Genomic DNA, 25,244 nt, shown 5'->3' with positions numbered 1-25,244 from the left:
GGCTTGGGTTCACCCGGGTCCTCCTGGGTTCGCCCTGGGTCCCACCTGGGTCCTGCCCAGGCGGCTGGGTTCCCTGTGGGTCCTGCATGGACCCACAGGGAACCCTGCAGGACCCGGGTGGGACCCAGGGCGAACCGGACCAGGACCAGGACCAGGACCGGGCACGGACCAGGACCAGGACCCAGGCAAAAAAGGGGAGAACCGGTATCACAGGGTTACTCTTAACTAAGTAAGGTTTATGATACTTTTTACTAGAAAGATCAACATATTTCAACATCACTATTATGCTTAGATTCAATTATTGCAACTACTGAACATTTGGCTTTCATAATACATTTGATAACTATTATATTTAAGCCCCAATCACTACCTCTAACCTAATCCTCAACCCTACGGAGGATGGGGAATAACCATGTTAGGGTGCTAGAAACTATCCTTCACAAATAGTGTCTTTGTATGATGTAACACATGCCCATTCCATTGCAGGTCTTATCTATTGCTCTTGTATGTCTTGTATGATGTAGCATGGTCTGTTCCACCGCAGGACTTACCTATCTTGCGAGGTATTAATACTGCCTCTCCTTAACATTCCCATATTCGATCCTTCTTAGGGGCAATTGGAAAGATTAAAGATTAGGCTACCATATAATAATTCTTAATGTATACGAAAATGGGTTTGGGAGCTCTGAGCGGTGCCCGATGGGCGGGAAAACCACATTCAAATTTGCAGTGGCAGAGAGGGGCAGGTGAATCCAGGGGATCCCACCAGTACCAATATGGAGGTTCAGGCCTCGAAACGGATTCAGACAAGATGTCAGAAAACAAACAACAAATTTTTCTGGGCAAAATAGCTTTTCTGGGCATTATGGGTTTGGGGCAGGCAGGTTTCCGAAGCCTTTCAAGACAACTTTCAGATTCAAGAAGCCCAACTGGATACCATACTACCTCAAGCACTATATCCGACCACAACTAGTTTTTGACATGTGAAAATGACAGGCCTCTAAGCTCATCCTCAAACGGCTCACAGGGCCCTTGGTCTAAGCATAAGGACTTCAGATCTGAGTCTTTTGAAGGCTTCTACCAAAATAACAGCAAACACAACGAAAGATCTATTACCTTTCCAAATAATATCATGGTGGGAGTAAGGAAGGCTTACAAGAATCTGCACAACAGGGTTAGATCTGAGAATCATTTGGTGCCATCTTTTCCTAATAATATACCACTGTGAACTTTGTTCCAACCAAAATCCAGGGCTAGAGAGAAAGAAGGGAGTACTGAAGAAGATAGAGTGCACACTTTAGAACATGGCTCTAAAGGATCTTGGAGGTTCCCATCTTATTTTTCACAGCCAAACAATTTCTTTGTGAGAAACCCAAGATCCCTAAGCGGTCGAGCCCCTTTCAAGCAGAACAAGGGTGAGCAAATATGGAGAAAGAAAATGCCTGATACCCACTCAGACAAACCACTTCCAACTTACAATGGCTCCGATAAAGATGGAATGCATCGAAATAAGAGGCCAAATATCAATGAAAGGGAACAAGAGGACCAAGGTTACAAGATTTCCTTACCAAATCACCTCCTGATACCGCATATCTCACTCCTACGGGAAACAGTTCTAATTGGTAAGTTCTGGGATTCCTCCCTCAATATTGAATGGGCTAAAGAAACTTGGAAAGGTGTAGAAAATATTTTTTACATTAATTCAGAGTCTAAGTTCTTTATCGTCCTCTTTGAATCCAAAAATGACAGAGATTTTGTACATAAATTTAAAGGGTGGTTTTGTTAGGGCTCTGGACTCTACACTATCCCATGGATTCCAAACTTTAGGGTTGAATCCACTTTATGCAACATTATGCCCTTCTGGATCACATTTCCTTCATTGCCTTTGGAATATAGAGATCCAAAACTTATTGAGACTTTTGCTAATAAACTGGGTATTTTTGTTAAACACGATCTCTTACCATTTGAGTACACACATCTATCGGTTAGAGTGTGTCTGCTGCTCAACCTTTCTAAGCCCTTTCCAAACTCCCTCTCTATCTCTTCAAAATTTGGAACATGGGATCAATAAATAGTTATTCAAGCCGCTAACATTGTGGACAAATATTCAAACTCCCTGGGCCACTAGAATACTTAATGTTAGGGCCGTAGACAATTGGTTGTGAGAATTTGCAATGATCATGTTATTGATCCACTTCAATGCACTCACTTTACATCCTCAGAAGATTTCCTAGAAAATGTTACTAATGCACAAGAAGAGGATGACATTTTACAAGAAGAGGATGTTAGGTTAAGCCCGATACAAATCTTCCAGAACATCAGCTTCGAAATAGGGGAGATTTAACATCCTCTTTTAAACACTTTGAGTTTACAAAAAGGGTTCTCAAAGCTCCTTTCCTTTCTAAGCATTTGGTGTCAAGAAAAGCATGTTTACAATTATCCTTCTACCCGGGTTGTTTCTCTTCCCAAATCCTTTAAGATCTTTATAACTCCTCAAGATTTCCTTCTTAAAGGCCAAAGTGAAGATTCTATCATGACAGTTCAAAATGTCTTTCACAAGGGCACATCTACTTCCCCAAACCTGTTACCTCCCCCAGAGGTGGAAATAAAAATGGGTGATTTAGTTCATAAACTGATTTTTCATAATTACCCGATTGATATTATGGACAAACACCTTAGCATCACTCTGTCTCCGCATTTTTTTTCAGCAAAAAAAGAGCAGAGGAAACAATTGTCTAAGGAGGAGCTAGAAAATATGGCAAATGCGATGTTGTTTTTAGTGGCATCACAAAGGATTGATGAAATAGCCGAAGAAGAGTTGTATGGATATAACACAAAGCTTGAGAACCTTTACCAAAATACAGAGGAAATTATGCAGGATACTACTATGATTGCGGATGAGAATGGGATCTCTGATGACAACATAGTACAACTTTTGGGCTTACAAGGAATGCAACACCAAAGTCATGATGTGCCCCCCAAAGTATTGGAAGTAATATGTGATCAACAACAAAGCCTAAATCCAACATCCAATCTATCCATAATCGCCCATCAGGATTTGGGTTCAGAACCATAAGCAACTCTAGATTTTGATTTTCTCAGACTTTGTCAATTTCACAGTCATTATCTATGTGCAACATAGAAAAGAAAACTCCAAAAACCAGAGGTAGAAAGCCAAAGATTGGTAAGATCAAAGAGGAGATAGAAGCAGGCACACAAACTAAACTTGATGGGAAATTCTCATCAACAAAGAGGTCGAGGAGAACCAATTGTTCTCTTCGGAAGCTATGAAGATTATTTCTCGGAATGTCAGAGGCATACATGCCTCTGACAAAAGACATAGAATCAAGCAACAACTTGATTCTTCACAAGCAGACATCATCTTACTCCAAGAAACTAAAACATCTCAGGATACGTTCCAAAAAATAGTGGAGAAGTGGACTCAATGGAAGTCAGTTGAAGTTCAGGTAGTAGGAGCATCTGGAGGTCTCATCACATTATGGAATCCTAAAACAACAAAGGTGAAGGTACTTAAACAAGATAATAATTAGCAATTGCTTAAAATTCAGAATTTTGAGGTACCTTTCAATCTGTTCAATGTATATGGGCCTACTTCCACACATGATAAGAAAAGGACATGGACATCTCTTACTTCTACTATTTAGCAGTATGTAGATCAGAACATTGTTTTAGGGGGTGATTTTAATGCAATAACGTCTATATTAGAGAAGAAAGGAGGAATATGCCCCCCCACTAAAACCATTGATGATTTTACCTCATTCATAAATGATAATGCCCTATTAGATGTTGTGCCCCAGAATGGCCTTTTTACTTGTACAAATAGAAGAGCAAACTTCATCCAGATTGTAGAAAGATTGGATAGGTTTCTTATTTCACAATGTTGGAAGATTCAAGACTTTAATATTCAGTCACAAATTTTACCTTATACAAGCTCTGATCACTTTCCTATTTCATTGAATATAAGGAAGACTGCACAAGTTTCAGCACATAGGCACAAACTTTCTTTAAATTTAAAAAAATTGTGGTTTCACCATCCACATTTTCAACCATTATTGAGACAATGGTGGGTCAGTGCCCCATATTAGATAGGCACTAAGATGCTCCAATATTATAAAAAAATGCAGCATCTAAAATCTCAAATCAAAATATGGAACTTACAAGTATTCAAAAATATTTTCTCTCAAAAGGAACTTGTAGAAAAGGAGTTATCTGAGGTTAATGATCACATCATATGTCAGGGTTTGGATTCGACCACTTTTGAGAAACAAAAACAATTGCAAGAGGAGTGGGAAGAATTGTGCAAAAGGGAAGAAGTATACTCTCGTGAATTATGGCTCAAAGAAGGGGACAAGAACACAAAATTCTTCCATTGGTCAGCAAAAATAAAACGAGCAGCAACTACAATTTTCTCCATAAATGACTCTACTACTGGTAGTGATATTACAAATGCACAAGGCATTCAAGATGAGGGTGTTCATTTTTTCAAAAATCTCCTTGCCTAATGCAGTCAAGGTAGGGAGATCCAATGAAGGACATCCCATCCTTGCAACCTAACACAAACACCATGCAAGATACCGGTAACCGGTAACACAATACCAGATAAAGCAGAAAGAACAACCGGTAACAACACAAAATATATAACTAGTAAACAGAATGAACAATTCTTATAATAGTTTAATGAATTACATATGCCACATGTTGGACCGCAACCCAAGATTACAAGACAACTCTTACACTTAGATCTATGATCTGCAAATCATCCTCTCAACAAATCATCATCCGGTAACAACTTCCATTGTTTTGCACTGATCCGGACCTCAACCATCCCGGCTTCAGTCCTACCGGACCAGAATCTCATCGGTTCGGCCTCCAGTAACAGTCTGCACTGATCCGGACCTCTGCCCTTCCGAACTTCAGTCTCCCCGGACTAGAAATCATCGGTTCGGCCTACGGTAACAGTCTGCACTGATTCGGACGTTAGCCATCCCGACTTCAGTCCCCCTAGACCAGAATCTTCCCGACAACTACATCTTCGCTCGATCTTTTCTTTCTCTAAGTTCTGTCTTCTATCTTCTTTCCTTTTAAATGATTCGCAAAACTCCTCTTTATACCATCCGCAAATAATAACAACTTGATCAAGTAGGCCCAAAGACCGACAAGTTCATAATGAAACGTGCTAACAGTAACATGTTGGCTCAAATCACTTGTAATGTCCTTACTAGTTAGGGATCACTGTCCTGCAAAACAAATTGTTAGAATACAACAAATATATATATATATACATATAACTAATCAATCTTGCAATTTAACTTTAAAATACTTAATTAACACTAATCACAATTCTTATCTAATAAAAAGGATACGAATTCCATACGGAGATATGTCCTTATGCGGCTGTGAAGTTCGCCTTCTTGGAACCCATCTTGTTTCCAAGCCATCCAAGAAATCGAAGGTGAATTTGATTCCTGTCTTGGGTGTAATTTCTTACACCCAAGCCATCCAGGAAATCAAAGGTTAGTTCGATTCCTGTCTTGGATGTAACTACTTACACCCAAGCCATCAAGGAAATCGAAGGTTAATTCGATTCCTGTCTTGGGTGTAATTTCTTACACCCAAGCCATCCAAGGAAGACCATATGTCGATTCCTTGCCTTGGATGATGCATCCCATCATCCAAGTCTACCAGAGGGGATCGGCCATATCTGTCTCTTCTTGGATAAACTTTGTCAACCAACCCATACATGTATGCATATAGATATTCAGTATATACTGCCTACCAGGGATTATCATAATCCCTCCATTAGGCTAAGGGAGTTTCCTCCCTATAACCTCCATCATACAATCACATTTATATTACATTTTACAATTTATTACTATTTTCCATTTCATAATCTACATTTACATGTTCCTAACTTAACATGTATTCCATAACGTATATTCAGGAAATATCTATTATCATATATTCACATTTATTTATTACGTATATTCCTAACTATTCATTAACATATATTTTCACATATTCATTAACATATGTTTACACATATTCCTTAACATCTAAAAACCATTCATTAATGTATATACTAAAATATTCATTAACATATATATTAAATATGCATTAATTACATTCATTAACATATATATTAAATATGCATTAATTCCATTCATTACATATGTATTAAAATATTCATTCATTAATGTATATATCAGAATATTAATTACTTATATTCATTAATGTATACAGTAAATAAGCATTAACATATATATAAAAATATTAATTCATTACTTTACTGCTCTGTTCGCAGCAGTAGTTTCCGAACTGTGGTTGCCTCTGCTGATCGCAGTTTCTCCTTATACCTTCTGCTGCCCTCTCCCCCTTAATCTGCGTGCTGCTGTCCTCCTTTATACCCTGTGAAGGGTTGTACCCCTCCACGGGTCCCCTTCCACAAGAAGGGATGCGATGGTACCGTCGCACCACTTCGTGCGGGGGTAATCGGGGGGGGGGGGGGCTTGTTATAGTTTAATTACATTGTGCAGGGCTTATTACATCTTGAATATGGGTGTTTTAAATATATTAAATATTACATTGTCATATACTAAATATTGCCATTTTAAATATATTAAATATTAAATAATACTTTTCTTTATTATCATATATATTTTAAATATATTAAATATTAAATAATACTTTTCTTTATTATTATATATTAAATACATTTCCTTTACTTTTAATATATTACGTATATTTTCATTTTAATCATTTATTTACAATAACCTTATTTAATTAATCCATATATTAACATTATTAAATAATTTTACATCAGGTGATACCGTAGGGGTTATCACATCACTAAGAACATCACAAGGCATAAAACGATGTGCGGACCTCCGGAAATACCGGCCAAGGCCCAAAACAACATCTCCAACGATCCGCAAGTCACGGAAATCAACCGCAACCCGAAGTCATCCTCGATCCACACACTGCAAGAGTAACTGGTAAGAACACATCAACCGGGCCAATACTGAAATCGATATCTCACTGGAATTAAATCCAAATGCTATGAATCTCGAACACGATAAAGACCACGAACTCAAAGGGATGAATCCAATTCCACAACGCTAAACTCTCAAACATGAAGGAATGCCACGATCTCCAAGCAATTCCACAGCTAACTGCTCAAATCGGTAAGAATTACACCGGTGCTCCTGCATCATTGCCCTTCCCCCTTCTCCTCTTCCAGATGAAGCACAAGAAAGAGAATTACTTGTTGCCATTCCTTCCTTGATTACTCCCCAAGATATATAGCTTCTTATGGCCCCTTTCACTTTGATGGAAGTACAAAATGTAGTTCTCTCTCTGGCTCCAGATAAAGTCCCCGACCCAGATGGGTTTACTGCACTCTTCTTTCAAAAGTGTTGGGATGTTATCTGTTTTGATCCAGCCATAGAAGAGTCAAGAAAGAGTGATTCAATCATTAAAATTTTTAATGCCACCAACATTGCTATTATACCCAAGATAAAGGAGCCCATGACCTTTGCAGATTTCAGGCCTATTTCTTTATGTGACATGATCTATAAGATATTCTCCAAGGCTATCTACTTGAGACTCCAACATCTTATACCTAAAATTATTTCTTCGGAACAGGGTGACTTTGTCCCAGGCAGAGAGACAATGGAAGTAGCTTTAGCTGCGCATGAAGTCCTACATTTCATTAACTCCAGTCAGTCACCAGTATTTGTAGTCAAGTTGGATATGATGAATGCATATGACAAAGTTAATTGGTCCTTTTTATTTAAAGTACTTCAAAAATTTGGATTTGCAGAAAAGTGGTGCAAATGGATCAAAGCCTGCATTTCAAGTGCCTTCTTCTCAGCTATCATTAATGGAGTGCCAACAGGTTTTTTTGCTTCTTCATAGGGTATCAGACAAGGAGATCCTTTGTGTCCTTTCTTATTCATTATCATGGCAAAGGCCTTCAGTAGGACAATCAATTTAAATAACATTTTAAGCTCCTTGGTAAGATAATACAGTGCTCGCATGTGTGAAATGGCAAGCGTATTTCATCAACCCTAGTATGCCCAAATTATTATCTGACAGTTTGCTCATAATGCGTTAAGGCCTTATTAAATATGCAGGTAAGGCATTCCTTTTTTCGATTATCTAGTGAGTGAAGAAACCAAAATATGTAGAGCTCCTCCTCGTCATCTGAATTAGGGGATTTGCAAGGTATGACGCAACTTCCAACAATGGAGTATTGGCCGCACAACCACAGAGTTTTTCTCAGAGTTGAAGAGTGGGAAGTGCCTTTTGAAGAACACATTGTTGATGATCTGTTAGGGCAAGTTTTCAACCTCCAGTGCCAACATTGTAGAAGAATTGTAAAGAAGATGGTGGGCGATGAAATTCTTTATCCTTAGGCAAGAAGACCAATATTCCCTTCGCAGCTAATTTCAATTTTTCTTTCAAACGCTCTAGACATTTTGCAGTCATGGAAAGCTCTCGAACGAATTGCAAGGATGACAATCAAACCAGAATACATTATGGGGAACAAATTACTCCTAGTAGTCCAGCGATATGATCTTTGGAAGGGACAAGCTTTTGTTGGAGGCCTCTTTCCCCGTCATTTCTTTTTAATAAAGAAGCCTTCGTGGTTATTTATGACAGCATTAAGCAATCTTTGAAGCTGCAGAATGTCCGTCCCCTTCAACAAGCGTTTCAAAGTCATGGTAGGGCTCTGGAGTCAGAAATGCGCAGTAAGATATACTCCAAGGTGCATGCTCTGTTGGCAATTTTGGGGCATGAACACAACTCGCCAGTCATTTTGCTTGAGCATTCACCATCCACGGGCTCCTGGCTACAAGGAAATTACAACCCTCCCCTTTCTCCTGGGAGGGACATGCCTTATTCCTCTCCACCAAGCACCTCACAGGTACCTTTGCATAATGTAAATGATGTTCAGCAAGAAAATCAGGATGAAAATGCTAGCCATATTGAAAGTCAAGATGATTATGACTCGAGTCTGCAAGCAATGGAAGAATAATTGTCGTAGATCTTTGGTCTTGTCTCTTTTTTGAAATTCTGTGTCCATATTATGCAAATTTTGTGGCCCCTTTTGGTACATTGTGGTACATTTTAGACACAGTTCATTTTTTGGTGCCTGTGTCCAGCAGTAAAGGTCTCGAAGCATGGTATTGGGCATTTCCTTCATCTTTTTTGGTGATGACTAGCAAAGGAAATCTTTGTCGACCCTCTGGTGCAAATAGCCTCAGAAACAATATGAAAAGTGTGAAATATGGTAAAGGGCAAAGTTGCAATTTCGCGCCTATGATTCGTACCAAGGCAGTAATTTTGTGTTCTCCATCTGTGTATATTGAGGAGCAGCATAGACAAAGTTGGAATTTTGGTGCCCGTGGTTAGTTGTAAAGATTTTGAATATTATGTTCAATGCATAATATTATGTAACTCCTTTAGTTATAATTAATTGTATGTAAAAGGACATCAAAGGCTAAGTAGTGCCTTCGTTAGTAGGAAGAGTATTGCTTTTGGTGCCTCTTTTTTTTGGCTACCATACTCATTATGACTGTAATATGGATAATATGTAGCTGGATGTCAATGTGTCTGTTCCTAGTTAGTAGTCCTAATCAATCCCTCCTCTTTGTATTTTGAGCAATGAATGGAGGTTTTCTTTACTGATTCTTTCCTCCAAGAGCTCTTGAATCAGTTTATATATATTAAAAATATTTCAGTGGCTTGCCACTTTTGCCAAAAAAAAGAAAAACAATTCTTAATGTATTAAGAATGTAAATGTTATTAACATATTCTAATCATTTATTAATATGAATTTACTATCTTAGTCCATTTGCATATATATATATATATATATTCTTCCATTTAGAATGAAATCATTATTAAATGCAGTTTCCTATATTATTCTCACTATTAATGCTTATAACATATGAATATAAAAGATAAACATAATTCTGCTCATATTATGTGTCATAGATTGGCCTTTCATCTTTAATTATTAATTTTATGAAATTGTAATAATTAATTGTTCTAATTATAAAATAGATTCCGCGTACCAGGCTGTGGTTTGATGGCAGATTGCAATTTAAACTTGATTGATGCTTGAGAGCCAGTTCTTATTAACTGCTCTTCTATCTTATCTGATTGATGATGATATCACTGGAGGCTTTTGATTCCTTTCCTTTATATCTTTCAATGTGAGGGAGAGGTCACACCTCTTCATCATGTATGCCCCTTTGGCAAGAGACACACCCTTTTACCATTATGACCCTTTGAAAGAGTGCAACTCTTCATTATTTCTGCCATTTGAAAGGGACTCAACCTTTCACAATCAGATCTGCACTTCTGATTCCCAAATTAACACCCCTTCAAATGATTTCTCTTCTCTCTTTTATACCTCATATTTGGGGGAGTCACAATTTGTCATTTCATGTCTTTTGACCGTTCATTAACTTTAATCAAATTCTAATTATATTTAATTATATTCTTTTATATTTTAATTTTTTTTTTTGATTCTTTTGTATTTAAATTTTACTATCAAATTATATTTCGAAGTTGGGACATTATAGTCCGCCCCACCCAAGATTGTGTTAGTTGAAAATTTTGTACACTTGGGAAGATGTGCAAAATTGTGGTTTCAGTCACAGCGTGTATATTAAAAACTCATAATTTAAGAGAAGGCACCCCCTTTTCTACTATTACTAATCAACTATAATATATAAACGCTAATCTAACTTGGGTGGGACATCTTTTTCTTTTTCTTTAGAAAAGGTTATATGCTTTTCTCTTTTCAGAAAAGAAATTGCGGTTAAGATAACAAATACAGCAACTTAAGAAACTTTAACTACAAAGATGTTTATACAAAAAGGAAGTAAAGTTTCCATGAAAGCTCAAAGACTTCCGTCACTTCCTTGGGACGAGAAAATATAAATAAAGCTCAAAGTTTTTACTTTCCACTATCTTATCTACCTTTCAAAATGATTAGAATAAGAACAACGTTCAACATACAACATACAACAACACAAAGTCTTTTGATATGATGCACTTCTAAACTACTACAAATGGGAGCAACTACAAGCACAAAGTCTTACAATTCCTCCCTATTATGAACACTTAGCTGTAATAATTTAATCCTTAATACTTGTAGCACAAAGTCTACAAGAAGTTAAATTAGAGCTTCTTTCAACAATCTCATCAGAACCTCAAGCAAATGCAGAAAAATATACCACTTTGACATAAGAATACAATGGATATAAGAACAAGGTTTCAACACAAAATTTGAAACTCAAATGCCTTCTTGATATTGCTTGAAAAACCAATTTACAAGTATGAAGCACAAAGTCTTTATGACAATAATTTTCTGTAGAGCTCTCTTGCTTGTTAAAAAGATAAACATTACATAGAACACCCTCCAATATATATATAGGAGAGGGGCTGAGAGCGAAAAGTGGAGAAGTCCAACTAACCAAGACTTATTCCACAACTAACTATGACTTATTCCAAATTATAGTCCTATTGTCTTTCAACTTGTAATTTGTTTACATGTAATTACAAGTTACAAGAATGCAAGTAATGTGACTACTTGCAATTACAATTTTTGACATTACATGGAATTTGTCAAAGGGAAATTACAAATTTATAATTGAAACTAATCTAAGTGTCCGAGACACGACTCTATTTACATAATCCTCTGTCTAAGAGGTGTTCATGCTACTACAAGTTGTTGGCACTTGAAGTATTCAAGATTGGTGAGGATATTTGTCCAAGAACATCAACTTGCATCATTGATAGTTCTTATGTCCTTTGCCAATGAACTCTAATCTCATCTTCTTGCTTGGGGTAATACTATTCTTCAGGAGTTCTCTCTGTGCTTATGACATTGTACTCTTTTCAATTTACATCAGTACTGTCATCAACATATGACAGCACTAGCTTTTGTTTATTGCCCTTACATGCATTGAAACCCCTTGCAATCAAGTCTCTAGGACGTGATTACAAGTGCAAAAGTATTTAACATTCTTGCAATATCGGTTTGCAATCGGGTTTTTAAGACCCTACTGCAAGTAAAGTTATCTTGTAATCGGATTTCTAAGACCCTCCTGCAAGTAAAGTTAACTTGTAATCGGATTTCTAAGACCCTACTACAAGTAAAGCTAACTTGCAGTTTGAGAAAAAAGTTCCTACTTGCAATGACATCAAAAAGTTCCTACTTGTAGTGGCATCGAAAAGTTCCTACTTGCAATGACATAAAAAAGTTCCTACTTGCAATGACATCAAAAAGTTCCTACTTGCAATGAGGAACTCAAAACCCGAAATTGCACAAAAAGCTAGGAAAATGAAAGCAGAAATCAACCAAAATTTGGACAACGATGACAAACACACCCACTGATGATTTGACATTAACAAATACGAGTTTGAAATCTTGTTAAATTTGCCTTAGAGAAGAAAACTACGAATTTTGAGTAAAAATTTGTAGGGGTTGTCAATTTTTGAAAATAAAATTTTGAGACAACAGATTACTTGTCCTCAAGCATTGGTCATGGAGTGTTCAAAATGACTTCCAGTATGAAACAACTTTGGAAACACACATGTAATAAACATGCTGGAAACATATCAGGCATGAACGAAACACAGAGCATACACATTGACATATGCCAACACGAAACATGCACACAAATACATGTATTGTTAGATTCCTTCCTATTGACTAGAATGATTCATTAATTCATGTTTACCTTGTAGGATGGCAGGATCAAAGCTCTGATACCAATTGTAATTTCCCCTTCCAACTTTTATTCTAGAATTATAATAATAACAAATTAGCTTTAGGGTTACTCTTAACTAAGGTGTGTGATACTTACTAGGAAGATCAACATATTATCAACATAACTATTATGCTTAGATTCAATTATTGCAATTAATGAACATTTAGTTTTCATAATACGTTTGATTACTGTTATATTTAAGCTCCAATCCCTACCTCTAACCTAATCCTCAACTCTAGGAAGGATGGGGAATAACCATGTTAGGGTGCTAGAAACTATCCTTCACAAATAGTGTCTTTGTATGATGTAACACATGCCCATTCCACCGCAGGTCTTATCTATTGCCCTCGTATGATACACACACACACACACACACACACACTTCTATTTAGAATGAATTCATTAATAAATGTAGTTTGCTATATTATTCTCATTATTAATGCTTATAACATATGAATATAAAAGAGAAACATAATTCTGCTCATATTGTGTCATAGATTGGCCTTTCATCTTTAATTATTAACTTTATGAAATTGTAATAATTAATCATTCTAATTATAAAATATATTCAGCATACCAGGTTGTGGTCTGATGGCTGATTGCAATTTAAAATTGATCGACGCTTGAGAGCCAGTTCTTATTAAGTGCTTTTGTATCTTATCTAATCGATGGTGATATCACTGGAGGCTTTGATTCCTTTCCTTTATATCTCTCAACGTGAGGGAGAGGTCACACCTCTTCATCATGTCTGCCCTTTGGCAAGAGACACACCCTTTCACCATTAGCACCCTTTGAAAGAGGGCAACTCTTCATTATTTCCGCCCTTTGAAAGGGACACAACCTTTCACAATCAGATCTGCACTTCTGATTCCCGAATCATCCCCCCTTCAAATGAGTTCTCTTCTCCCCTTAATACCTTATATTTGGGGGTCACAACTTATCATTTCATGCCTTTTGACCATTCATTAACTTTAATCAAATTTTAATTATACTTAATTATACTTTTAAATTTAAATTTTTATTCTTTTGTACTTCAATTTTATTATTGTTATTTATTATTAAATTATATTTCAAAGTGGGGACATTACAAATTTGTTGGCATAAAGGTGTGATGGCTAATACCCAAGGTAGAGATAGATGAAAACTAGTAGCAATTGTCTGCTTTGGTACAATGTTTGGAATTTATTACAAGGTTATTACCACAACAATAACCAATCAAATAAACTCCACAAGCGATTATTGAGAACCACAAAATGTGTGGTGTTAAGATACTCCAAAAGAAGAATATCAATATAGTTTTGAATCTTAGAAACAAATATGAATGAACTGATTGATTGAAAAGGTGGGAGCCATTGTGTCTTTTATAAGCCTCTCAACAAGTTGCATTAGAGTGGGCTGACCCATTAAGGCTTTAACTGCAATGTAATTATAATGCAACTTACACATGCAATGTACACACAATCCAAGTATACCACAAGTATTGGTAACTCAAATGGACCCAACGAGACTAGTTTTTCACCCTAGCATTCCCACTAAAACAAAAGTTGGAAGAATATTGATGAAGAATTGAAATAGTTAAATGTTCTAGAATTTTACCATCTTGGACCTTGTTTGGATAGTAAAATATTTGTAGTTGACCAAAAAATGAATTTGTAATAACATTTTGAACACATTAAGGTTACTAGTTTTTTTTTTAAAGTTCTTTCTGTTGGAGAGCTCTGTTGTCACAAAAGTCAGCCCGCTTGATGAACAACCTTGATCATCAACCTTGTGACACATTGAAACAACCTCCAAGTGTGGGACCTTGCTAAATGTGAGATCGAGTCTCCAGAGAAGGCCGACTTCCTTATCAATTTGATGCAGGTGCTGGACCAACCCAACACATATAAATCTATTCTACTGATTTTGAGGGGGAAAAGGGGAAGAAGGAATGCTTGAAAGGGAAAAAGGTTTGCACCTAGATTAAAGATTGATCTTCCTTGCCTATAACTGCACAAAACATCAATAAGAACTACCCAAAGGATGCACAAAATTGGCTCCCTATTTGCCTGAGTGAAGGTTGAAATTCTTGTAAAATGGCGAGAGGGGCTGAAATCAGACCAATGACATTCAAAGAGGGATCAACACAGTCACTCATGCAAAGGAAACAAAAGAAGATAAATTCATATAAGGAGGTAATGAAATTACACAGATTATAAGAACTAAAATAAGGCAAGGCAAGTAATTCTATTCATGTAAAAGCAAATCAAATTTACAAATACAGAGAAACATAAGTTTTTTGCAAAAGAAAGAGAAAAGATCTTGAAAACAGGTTACAAAATTGCCTTTGTAGTTTAGTCATAACTCTGGTTTGTTTGCAGTTAAGAAAACCCTAACCCTAGGTAGGGTTAGGTTACAAAATATCAGAAGAGGATGATTGGATCAATAAATTGATCTGATAGCGTGTATTACAGTCAGAATATCCTCCATATCTGGGAAGAAGCAAAATATCTGCAGATAAGAGGAAATCTTTGCGTATGATGTATCTGAGATCAACTTGTAGGGCACAAAAGTCTTCAATCCGCATTGAAGAGCCATAGGGTGGCGTCCAAAAAAATCATTCCTAGGGGTCACTTCTAGAGTTAAGGCAAATAATTTCGGCAGTTGGACTGAAATCCAATCGGATTGGGGCACCAATTGAGCCAAAAAATGGATTCGACCTCTTGGTTGACAACTACCCTGTGCAGAAGATTTAAATTTTCACCTGCCCCGCAAGTTTGAATCCTGGCTACTAGATCAGCCATGTTGCGTGCAAATGGACGCGTGAGATCGTGCCACAAAGCCCTCCAAAGGGCTCCAAAAAAATTTAAAACATGTCCGCTGATCAGCCCCTTTAAGTGAAAATCCATGGCTGAAGATGTGTCACGTGGCAGGATGGGTTCACTTAAACTATCACTGCTTTGCAGCTCTTGAAAAGTTTTCATACATTGACCCTGCAAAATGGCGAAAGCTATTGCCATATTGCAGGGTTTGGAGCGCCTTTGTATTTTATAGTTGTGAAACAGCGATGTTTAAGGCTAAATCACAAAGTCAAGCGGCGGTTAAAGCTCAACCGTCGCGACCCTGCGAAAAAAGTTCTCCTTTCATCTTTGTGGGCCCATCGCCATTTCGTGGGTTTGAATGTCGCATTGGCCTTAATCCCCGCAAAATGGCGATAACCCTTTATGTCACCGCATCCATTCGCAGCCTCGTGGAGAGGGCCCCACCATAGGCTTTGTCTTTCGCTTCGTTGTTTCGTGGGGAAGGGTGGAATATTCCCTGATGCCCTTGCGAAATAGCGAAACGCTTAGCCCTTTCGCCATTTCGCGGGGGGAACAAAATAATAAGTCCCCCGCTTCGTGAAATGGCGAAAGCCATGAAGCTTGCTTGCTGGTAAAGGGGGAAAAGGGGAAACCGGTCCCGCCATGGACTAAGCCCCTTTAGCTGGTGGATGTTAAGTGATTTGATTGCTTGGGCCGGTCAACACAAAAATAGAAATTTAGAGCCCGAGAAGGATTAAAAGGTATAAGACCTTAGGATTTAGGGCTCTTTTAGGAGGTTTATAGCAGTATTTTAGTTAGTGAATATTGATCTCAGATCGGTAATTATCAGGGCTAAGGTTGACATGAATATAGTCAATAGGTTTTATTATTTATATCAAACCCTTATAATCATTTTAACTACTTGATATGGGAGCATGAGCCTTAGGCTGAAACCTTTTTGGCTGAGAGCCAAGGATTGAGGGGTATGTATTCCACCAAAGTCACTGAAGACATGATCTTGGCCTTATCCCTTATTTATTGCACATCTAGGGGATTTGATCCTTGATGGATGTCATACTCGAGGAATATACCATCACCCTGACTAATTGTGTTCAACCAATTGAGCTATAACACTTTTGTAAGGTTACTAGGTTTTCAAGGTTATGCCCTTTGGAGTTTCTAATGCACTGACAACATTTCAATCTGCTATGAATAATATTTTCTTCCCATATCTCAAGATTTATTTATTTGTATTTATTTATATATTATATTCTAATCTACAACAAGGTCAAAATGGAACATCTTTATTATGTGAATAGGGTATTGTCAATATTTAAAGAGAACATGATTAGTGAAGAAGTTGATATGTTGTTTTTGAAAGAAAAAAATTGAATATCCGGTCCACATTGTTTTAATGGGAGGTGTTGAAGTTGATTATGCGAAGATCAAAATAATTGTGGAATGGTTAGTGCTAAAGGACATTTCCAAGAGGCTTTCTAGGTTTGGCTAGTAAATGCTAATGCTTTATCAAGAATTATGCCCATTTAGCAGCAACTCAAACAGAATCATTGAAGAAAGAATTGTTTGTATGGATGAAGGAAGCAAAACAACGTATTTAGAAATTGTTGAAGGAATTGTTATTGATCAAGTTCTTGCTACATTAGTCTTTCCCATGTTGTTCATCACTAAATGTGATGATTCGGGATTAACAACTTCGGAAATAATTATCCTAGATTATCATCTAATAGACTTTGAGAGATGCAAACTCATGCCAAAGGAGAAATTCCGATCCACATATCATATAGGGATGCTTGCCATTATGCATGGTTTGGTTAAGAGGAGGCAATACCTGCAAATCAGTAAGTTTCTTGCCATGACCAACAATGATAGTCTTAAGCATTGACTCCAATAGAAAACCTTGCCCACTGAACTACAAAAATGGATATTGGTTCGAACATAAAAGCCCAGCCACTTAATTGCTGGAGTGGATAGAAAAGATATTTCAATTTTTTTCATAATAAGGAAAAATCGAATGTCGCTACAAATGCTCTATGTTGCAGGGATGAAGAAAGCATGCTAAGGTTCAATATCAATTGTAGTCTCAAAATTAATTGAGGATGTAAGAGTTGAATCCATCAAGAGATGATGATCCTACTAAAAATATTTATCATATAGAGATAAGTATCCTAAGTTCTTTAAAAAAGTGATACATTATGGCTCAAGAGTTGCATTTATTTGCCACAGATGTAGAGAATCTTGACTCACCAGCTTCTTGATATGTTTGTTTCTATAAAACTTGCTATTTTACATGTCAATTTTTATGGGATAGGAATCAGAAATGCTATATAGAATTATGTTGCAGAATGAGACACTTGCCAATGAATAAAAGTGATTCAGTACTATATCGGATCTTACCATAGCCTTACACATTCCTTGCTAGAAATGCGAAGATATTTCTATGGGCTTCACTTAACTTAACTGCTTTGGGAGTGAAGACAATTTCTATTTTGGTGGATCGTCTAAAAATCTACACACATTTCTAAAGAAACCATACGATACATAAGACATGGTGAAAGCTTATGTGGAAAATGATTACTAGTGTAGTGTCATAAAATTGCGACCCTAGCAATTTTCGACTGCATTAGGGTCCTCACGCATGCGAACTCGAATCCTCTAGCCTCATCGGAGAGCGGAGATTGCTCGACTTGCAAAAACAACTTCTTCCTTAGCCTCTGCATCACGCCGATTGCATCCTGCCTTGGAGAAAGGGGTAGGACAGGGGCGTGGCGCCCCTGTCCTTGCCCTATTTTAGGGCAGGACCCTTCCTAGAGCATGCATTGTGGGTTGTGTCTCAGGCGGGAAACTCCCTTGATGTCAGCCCGTGACGAAAATCAAATCCGCTAAACATGTATTTAAGGGGCCTTCATCCTCTCATTTGCATAAGTTGGATAAGTTGAAGTCGGATAAGATTGGAGTATGCACAAGCGATCAAGCATTCAAGAGCATTCAAGCATACAAGCATTCTTTTCTAGCATTGAGCATTCTCAAGTCTCCCTTCAAGGCTAGGTGTTGCATTCAAGTCAAGGATTCAACCATTGAAGAGGAGATTGATTTCAACATACAATTCCACACAAGCATTTCTATCAACATTGCTACTACAACCTCCCTTGAGGTGATTTACAATTCAGTCTTTCATTTACATCTACTTACAAGTACTTTCTTTCATTAACCAAACTGGGGTTTGACGTAAAGGCAAACCCCCAATCCCAACCCATTTTCCTTTTTTTTCTGTGTGTAGGTTGCAGGTACTCAACTGTACTTTTGGATTCGGGCTTCATTTGTAGAGGTGGAAAAAGATTTTTCGTTTCGCGGATTTTTTCGGAGGACCGTGTACATTCCCGTCACGGTCCAGACAACTTTTCAAAAAATTCGCAGAGTGACTTTGTCTCGACATTTCACTGCCAGATCTAAGTGCACAACTTCATCCCATATTCCGATCTCAAGTTATAATCAATTCTTTGTCACTTTTGCACTACATAATTCAATCAATTTCTTTTCTAAATCAAACAAGGAATAGGGGATCAACTTAGCATTCCCAATTCATTCAGAATTCAATCTACCATCTTTGTGTGGAGAGATTGGATCTAGTGAATTATCTTCTACCCCTTCCTAATGTAATGGTGAAAAGTTCTTGAATGGTAATCAATAGTGAAACTCTCATCTCTCTTTGAGGGAAAGGGTAGTTTTCCTCTTGATCTATCATTCACCATTTTCCCATCATTACATTTTGGTGAACCCGACATCCTGCATGCTTTCCTTTGAACAAAACTGCATATTTTTCATTTACAAGTTTCAACTTTCTGCAAACTTAGTGGTTAAATCATTCAAAACCCTAGTTTTATAAATTAAAATTGAACTTGTGATTTGTAAAAATTGCTTGTGGTTATCTTAGATCTGAAAAATTGTTTTGTTTGCTAAATTCAATTTCCTCATTGTCTTTTTCAATTTGCAATTTGCAATTTACAAAATTAAGAGGTTACTTGTTAAAACCCTAATTTTCAAAAAACATCTTGAACTTGTGCAAAAATTGGATTTCCCTTTTAATTTTCAGATTTCTGATTGTTCTCAGATTTGTCTTCAATCCTACAAGTCAAATTTTCAATTTCCACCCTTCTTCCCAAAATTCAAATTTCAAAATTAAGTGGTTAGTTCATCAAACCCTAATTTATAAATTTAATTGGATTGTGTGAATTTCAAATCAATTTCAATTACATTCAGATTTCTAAACATTTTCCAAGGTGTCCCTATCCATTAGGTTTGACCCTTTTCAAAATTCCAATTCAATTCCTCTTTTTCTTCAAAACCCTAATAGGGTCCTATTTTCACATTTGCGCCTTCTTTTCGCCCATCAAGAGATTGTAAAATTTGCCAATTTTTTTGGGTTAGCTTTAAATTCATCGTAATATCCATCCCTAAAAATTTCGAGAAAAGTTGGTCGGACCATGTGCGTTCTCGCCACAGTCCTCGACTTTTTTCTCGAAATTTCGGGAGACTGCTATGACTGTATTAAATAGCCTAAATCCGGAAGATTGGCTGATTCTATCAATTTTGGTCCCTCTAGAATCGCAAATACCTTCAAAATTCAACATTTCAAATTTCAAAGAAATTTTTTAAAATTAAGAGGTTAATTATTGTCTGCCCTGATTTTCAAAATTCTAATTTTAAAATTAAGTGGTTTTCCCTTAGCCCTAATTTTAAAATTCCAATTTGCTTTAATTTTTGGAAATTGTTATCCCCTTCCTCCAACAAAGTTCAAATTGTGTAATCATTATTTTCTTTAATTTTGCATTACTAAATTTTGTAAGCTTTGTTCTACAATTCAAAATTCAGATTTTCCCTCTAGTGCATGAGTTTTACCACTATTAGTCCTACCTATCCCATCCCCATTAGACAAAGCATTAGAATTATGGCTTCCCAAGGTTTAATTACCAAGGAGATGGACCCTAATTTGGGTGACTTCTTTAATGAGGATCATGCTAATTCTTCCCATCGTAATCATGTGCCTATTCACCCTATTGATGGATCCCATGATGAAGAAGAAGCTTTAACCAGGGTTTCTTTAGATCAATTTTCTACATTGGACAATCAATTTGACAACTTTCAACAATGGATGTCCGAAGAGTACCTTAATAGTGAAGCTCTTCCTTTAATTGAAGGTCTTAAACACATGCTTCAAAGTGATAAGAATGGAATTGATATATTGCGTGGCATTGCACATATTGTTGATTCTAATATCATGCCTATCAAGAGTTGTGCCGAAACCCTAGGTTACTCACAACCTTCAACACAAGTCAATTCCTCTATTCCTTTGACTAATCCTATGACTAGTATTCCTACTTTCACATCTAACATCATGGCTACTTCAACTCAAAATGTCATTCCTACAACCATAGGTCATGGGGGTAATCCCTCTTCTTCATTTAATCCTGCATCGATACCTATGTCTTCCATGAGTGTTCCTATTATTCCTCAACCAATCAGTGTGACACAAAGGGGGCAATTCCTTCAACAACTTTATTCCTCCTTTAAGTGTCCCTTTTCCTACCCAATCATCACCAATGCCTACTTATCATAATGTCCCACCACCTTATTCTCTGTCCATGCCATCTTTCAACATCACAGCACCTTCTCAATCACCTATGTCTAACATCAATTCTTCCACCGAAATGACAATTAACAATCTTGCTCAAACCGTATCTTCCTTACAAAAACGAACTGCTTCTATAAGTCAATCCAAGTTTAGTGTGCCCACCTTTGATGTTGCGAGCCCACTTTCTCTTGATATTGTTAAAGCCGTGCCACCTAAACATGTTGAGATCCTTCAATTAGAACTCTATAATGGAAAAGGTGATCCTCTTACGCATGTCAAAATATTTCAAACCTTGTGTACTGATTTTGCTTATGATCAAATTTTTTTACAAGAACACTAAGAGATAGGCCTCACAATGGTATTGGTCTCTGCCTTCTTATTCTATCACTTCTTTTCAACAACTAGCAAATGCTTTCATCCAACAATTTCAAAACAACATTGGTCCTAAAATCACTTTGACTGATTTAATGCATTGTAAACAACGTGTTAAAAAAAAAGTGACTGATTTCATTGGTAGATATAAGCATTTGTGTGCTCAAATTTCTTTTCATGTACCCGATAATGATATTCAAGGAATTTTCATTTCTAATTTACAAAAAAGATATCAGGGAAAAACTTCTTTTGTCTGAGTTTACTTCTTTTCCGCAGTTGTGCACAACACTCCACAATTATCAATTGGTTGTGAGTCAAATGGAGCAATCCACTCCTATGGCTCCGAGTGATAAGCGGGAGAGTGTTCAACAACCGTTTGCGAAGTTCAAACCAACAAAAAGCTTCATCAAGTTTAATGCCAATCAACAACAACCATGTGCATGCTACAATAGGTGTGCCTTCTATTTCTAAAATTTTCCAAAGAGAAAGGCAATTTACTCCTTTGAATGAACCTTTGCATAGTATTATGTCTCTGTTGTTGCACATAAATGTTATCAGACTTCCTCCAATAAAACAAATTGATCCTTCCAAACTTGAATCTCCTTATTTTGATAACAATCCCTTTTGCCAATTTCATCGTCAACCTGGTCATGATACTGAGAAATGTTTTGCATTGAAAAATAAGGTTCAAGACTTGATTGATAATAATACTATATCTGTGGCAGGTGTGAATGATAAAGGGAATAAATCAATTGCTCCTCCTAATCAAATCTTAAGATTTTTCATTGATCCCTTGCCATCTCATACCTCTAACGTTATTGAGATTGTGCCTAATTCTTTCAGTTCTGAAGAATTCACCTCTATGGCTGCAAACTTGGTTAATATGGTAGAAACACAAGATACGCCTAAGGATCCTTATATTACATTTGACCCTAGTGAGACCATTAGAGAACCCGATGGCCCTTTATACATAGTTGGAAAGGTTAAGGATGTCCCTTGCCGTCTTTCCCTAATTGATCCCTCTTGCATGGTTAATGTCATAACTGAAGAGTATCTTTTCACTTTACGATTGCATAAGCCAATATATGATACTTCTAATGTGGTTGTAAAGTTAGCGAGTCTACGTCAAAATTTTTTCTTACAACACCTATGATAATCAGCAGTATAAAAATCCCCCAAAAACCTCTCTTTTTTATCATTTTCTCCTTCATAATTTTGACTTGTGAGCACCTTGATTAGATCGTGTTCTTTTTCAGTGGATTTCAATTGATTCCAGAAATTGTGGGTTGATTCAGTGAATTTATTAAATGCAATCTAGAGGGAAGTCTTTGAAGTGTTGATAGAGGCTTCATTGGATGATCGTGATACGCTGAGGATTGTATTATTCCTCATTAGCGTTCGTTACCATCTACTTCGAGGGCACTCACACAACCACTAGAAAGTTTTGTTGCAGAAGAAATCTGTAAAATATTAATATCAAGTAGTATTATAATGATATGACACTATGATGTGCATTGCACTCATTTTGTGATCTATAAAAGGAAGAAAGAATAACATATGAGTTTTTTGTATTCACTTTTATGCATGTTTTTAAATTTTATTTTACAAATTTATTTGTTTTTTAATGTTGAGAAATTTCACCAAGCCCAGAGTTTGAGTAACATTTTAGGCATACTGAGTTTTTGCCTATAAAGTTTTTGAATTACGATTCACACCACTTACTAACTAATTGTAAGGTTGAACTTGTCATATGTTTCGAGTTTTTTCATTCCAACATATAGAATAAATTGTATAATACAATTTCTCAAATGTCCTCCAAGATGACTCCATTTGCGATCCATTTATAAATATGAAACACCAAGGATTGATGATTTCAATGGCACTCTATCATGTCCCCTTCTCAAGCATAAGTTTGCTAATGACCCTTAGCCTAGTTTATATAATTCTTTTCATAGCCTAATTGGATGGTAAAAAGGGAAAATCAGTTGAATAATTAAATCTTAAGTTGATGAAAAGTAAAATTTAAAAGACAACTTGTATTTAACTATTTTAGAAGGTGTTTTAAATATGCAAAAAGGTGATTAAAAAGAACAGTTAGATTTTTATAATTTTGAGGAATATTTGCCAAAAAGAAATAAATATAATTTTAGTTCCTCAAGATTAAGTTATAAATAAGATATATACTTTTTGAAAAGCTTTTACATACTTTTTGAAACAATCTCATTTTTCAAGAATGAATGCTCATTTTTCTTCTCTTCCCAAGGATGAAAATCCTTTAAGTTTGTGAACTTTGAGGACAAAAACCCTTAGTTTTAAATGTAGTTCCATATAGAGATTGATAGCATGATTCACTCAAATCTTGGTTTTTGTGCTATAGTTTTGTTTTGACATTTTCACACATTGCCCCATTGCAAATGGGGACCCTTACTTTGTTTTGCTTTCTAGGATAGTGGTAGAGTCTTTTGCTATTAGCCTTTGCATTGAAGAAGTATAGTTGGTCAAGAGCTGATCAAGTCAAGTCCCTCTCTCTTGATGAATTGAAATTAGTCAGTTGTCAAGGCTGAGGAAATGAATGACTCATCTTTTTCTTGCAAAACTAGGGATAAAAAGCTAAATTTGGCTAAGGCATGAAAATTTCCTTTGATCGCCGAGATCAGCAATCAAGGCATTGACAACACTTCCTTTGCCTAGCTAAGGCATAATCACTTCCACTTCTCCCAACACTACCAGTGGGTGCCTAAACCCGTTCACTCCCATTTCCATACCTCACTATTGCCATCACCATTTCACCCTTCCATTTCCTTCCATTTCCACCTCCCCTCATATCCATTCCCTTCCATCTTTCCATCTCCCTCCATCCTACAACCCTTCCGTCTTCTCTATCTTTCACTTCCTTCCTCCCACCCCTCTATGCCTTCACCACATTCTCCTATACTCAACCTCCCCTTTCATTTCCATTTTCCCTCATTCACTCCCATCTCCTTCCATTTCTTTCCTTTCATCTTGCCCTTTCCCTACCCACCTTTTTTTCTTCTCCATCTCCCACCATTTCCACTTCCCCTCACTTCCTTCCATTTCACCCCATATCCTTTACCCACCTACCTTCCTATCCACCATCTACCTTTCCACTCCCCCTTCTTACCTTTACCTTTACCTTTACCCCCACTACCACTTCCATCTCCCTTACCTTCCATCTCCTTCCACTTCCTTTATCCCCCTCCCTTCCTGCATCCCTTATCCCTCCATCTTCTTTCATCATCTACCCTTGTACCTCACCCTCACCTTCACGTACTTTCACCTATACCTAACTCTCTTCCCATTCTAGCATACCCATCCCCTCACCTTCTCCTACACTTACACCTACCTCTACCTTCACCTACATCCTCTACCCTCCATCTCACACCCCTTACACCTCTACTTTCCTTAGCATACCTTTCCACCCTCTACCTTTCTTTTTTCCTACCCTTACTCCCCTTAGCCTACCCTTTCCCTATCTTCCTACCTTACCCTTTCCATTTCCATCCCCTTCCCTTCCTACTTTCCATTACCCCTTATACCTCCCACATCCTTTATCCCTTACTCCCCTTATCCTACCCCCTCATACCTTCCACCTTACCCCCGTGGCACCTTTCC

General features: G+C 37.0%; 1 protein-coding gene across 4 annotated transcripts in view; it reads left to right on the top strand.

Moving 5' to 3' along the window:
* The window catches only part of LOC131031531 (protein COFACTOR ASSEMBLY OF COMPLEX C SUBUNIT B CCB4, chloroplastic), a 163,208-nt gene that overhangs the window by 45,661 nt on the left and 92,303 nt on the right, over positions 1-25,244 (top strand). The window lies entirely within an intron of this gene.

Source organism: Cryptomeria japonica, chromosome 6, assembly GCF_030272615.1.
Source record: "Cryptomeria japonica chromosome 6, Sugi_1.0, whole genome shotgun sequence".
Taxonomy (NCBI): domain Eukaryota; kingdom Viridiplantae; phylum Streptophyta; class Pinopsida; order Cupressales; family Cupressaceae; genus Cryptomeria; species Cryptomeria japonica.
Note: the sequence above shows the minus strand (reverse complement) of the source record. Positions and strands in the feature narration are given on the sequence as shown.